This window comes from Schistocerca cancellata, unplaced genomic scaffold, assembly GCF_023864275.1.
Source record: "Schistocerca cancellata isolate TAMUIC-IGC-003103 unplaced genomic scaffold, iqSchCanc2.1 HiC_scaffold_963, whole genome shotgun sequence".
Taxonomy (NCBI): Eukaryota; Metazoa; Arthropoda; class Insecta; order Orthoptera; family Acrididae; genus Schistocerca; species Schistocerca cancellata.
In genome coordinates this window covers 1-2,500 of record NW_026046971.1, presented here as the reverse complement: position 1 = coordinate 2,500, position 2,500 = coordinate 1, and the positions used below count along the sequence as shown (strand labels likewise).

Below are 2,500 nucleotides of genomic sequence, written 5' to 3'. Positions count from 1 at the left end.
GCCGACCGATTGGTTTTGATCTAATAAAAGCGTCCCTTCCATCTCTGGTCGGGACTCTGTTTGCATGTATTAGCTCTAGAATTACCACAGTTATCCAAGTAACGTGGGTACGATCTAAGGAACCATAACTGATTTAATGAGCCATTCGCGGTTTCACCTTAATGCGGCTTGTACTGAGACATGCATGGCTTAATCTTTGAGACAAGCATATGACTACTGGCAGGATCAACCAGGGAGCTGCGTCAACTAGAGCTGAGCAGCCGGCCGCCCGGGAGTGTGTCCCAGGGGCCCGCGCGAACACGCAAGCGTCCGCTCAATTATTCTGCAAACAGGAGGAGGCTGAGCTCCCCTGCACAATACACCTCGAAACCCTCTCAGGTCCCGGCGGCGCGCAGCGCCGTCCTAAGTACTTGGTCGGGTTCGAGAGAGGCGCAATCGCCCGGAGTTAGGCGAGTAGACGCTTTAGGTGCGACCACCCGTGCTCCCAACTGAGCTTGCCGCTGCCGACAGAGGCCCGGGAGCGTGCTGTCGTGGCATTGCCGGCGGGAGACAACACGCGCCACCTACGGTGACCGGCAGCTCCAACGCCAGCGCCACAGAAGGGCAAAGGCCCCACGTGGGTGCCGAAGCGAACTCTCCCAGCACAGCGCACGTGCCAACACGTCTGCACAACTGCGATACAAACCACCAGCGAGAACCGCTGGGGCGACCGAGCAGCAGACGGCGTCGCGGCGCCGAGTGCCGGGCGGCGGCGCATCCTCAACGCACACAGTCCTCAATCGGACCAGCACACTGCAGATGTCCACCGCGCTTCGCACCGGGCCGGCGAGGACCCACTTTGGCTGCACGGCGCCGCGCGCAGGGTGCCCCGGCGCGCAGCTGCGCCGCCTGCCGCGTCCGTCGGCCGGCGCGCCTGCCACTGGGCGCCCCCACCAGCCGGCTGTAGCGCGTGCGCCCACGCACCGCGCGGCCAGCACGCCGGGCGGCCCCCCCTCACCGGCCGGGGACAGTCCCACCCACCCACAGCCGCGTATCGCTTCACACCCAGATTCACATTCACGTTCGTTGGTATGGTGGGGACCGCTTCGTAGCTGTACCGATCGTTGCCCTCACAGATGTACCTCCAGCAAGGACAACCGCACCACAACGGGTTACCAGTTGTTCATTTGCGTAACGTCACCAGTAAACGTACACGTCCATCCCCGTTTGCAAAGTCAACTATTATTGCATGCCTGCCTGTCAGGTGTCAAGACACACTACATCCGCTCACATCCACGCAACAAAATGTGCCCGACTAGAGGGCACGTGGAAGGTGCCCCCGTACGTATGCGATGTCCATTGCGCGACCAACTGTCAACCGGCCTCTGTAGCATGTCGCAGATGTGGAACGCGGGGCACCGTGCTATCACATTGTGTGAGAAGAGACTACTACGTCTGCATACACGCGCCACTACATGAACAGACGGCTCATGCTGATCGCCATCCACTGCGTCCATTACTCCCACACGTCTCTATGGCGTACCACACTGCAATGCAGCTGTTATGGGGAGATGACACGTAGCTGTGTACACAACATTCTGAGCGGGTTGCGGTTGGACAATACATTAATGTAACGTGTCATATGCCAATTACAGAGCAGGGTAAGGCACAACTTGGGTTAGGTTAAGGCACAACTTGGGTTAGGTTAAGGCACAACTTGGGTTAGGTTAAGGCACAACTTGGGTTAGGTTAAGGCACAACTTGGGTTAGGTTAAGGCACAACTTGGGTTAGGTTAAGGCACAACTTGGGTTAGGTTAAGGCACAACTTGGGTTAGGTTAAGGCACAACTTGGGTTAGGTTAAGGCACAACTTGGGTTAGGTTAAGGCACAACTTGGGTTAGGTTAAGGCACAACTTGGGTTAGGTTAAGGCACAACGTGGGTTAGGTTAAGGCACAACGTGGGTTAGGTTAAGGCACAACGTGGGTTAGGTTAAGGCACAACGTGGGTTAGGTTAAGGCACAACGTGGGTTAGGTTAAGGCACAATGTGGGTTAGGTTAAGGCACAATGTGGGTTAGGTTAAGGCACAATGTGGGGTAGATTGCGGTACAAATTGCATTACATTGCGGTGCAAATTGCATTACATTGCGGTGCAAATTGCATTACATTGCGGTGCAAATTGAGTTACATTGCGGTGCAATTGAGTTACATTGCGGTGCAAATTGAGTTACATTGCGGTGCAAATTGAGTTACATTGCGGTGCAAATTGAGTTACATTGCGGTGCAAATTGAGTTACATTGCGGTGCAAATTGAGTTACATTGCGGTGCAAATTGCGTTACATTGCGGTGCAAATTGCGTTACATTGCGGTGCAAATTGCGTTACATTGCGGTGCAAATTGCGTTACATTGCGGTGCAAATTGCGTTACATTGCGGTGCAAATTGCGTTACATTGCGGTGCAAATTGCGTTACATTGCGGTGCAAATTGCGTTACATTGCGGTGCAAATTGAGGTAGGTTA

The 2,500-nt window shown here is 54.8% G+C and overlaps 1 non-coding gene across 1 annotated transcript in view; it reads right to left on the bottom strand.

Moving 5' to 3' along the window:
- The window catches only part of LOC126150003 (small subunit ribosomal RNA), a 1,910-nt gene extending 1,674 nt beyond the window's left edge, over positions 1 to 236 (bottom strand). The window contains exon 1 of the ribosomal RNA XR_007531252.1: positions 1 to 236. This exon is cut by the window's left edge and continues 1,674 nt beyond it. This is a non-coding gene — a ribosomal RNA (small subunit ribosomal RNA).
- Positions 237 to 2,500: the final 2,264 nt, after the last annotated feature.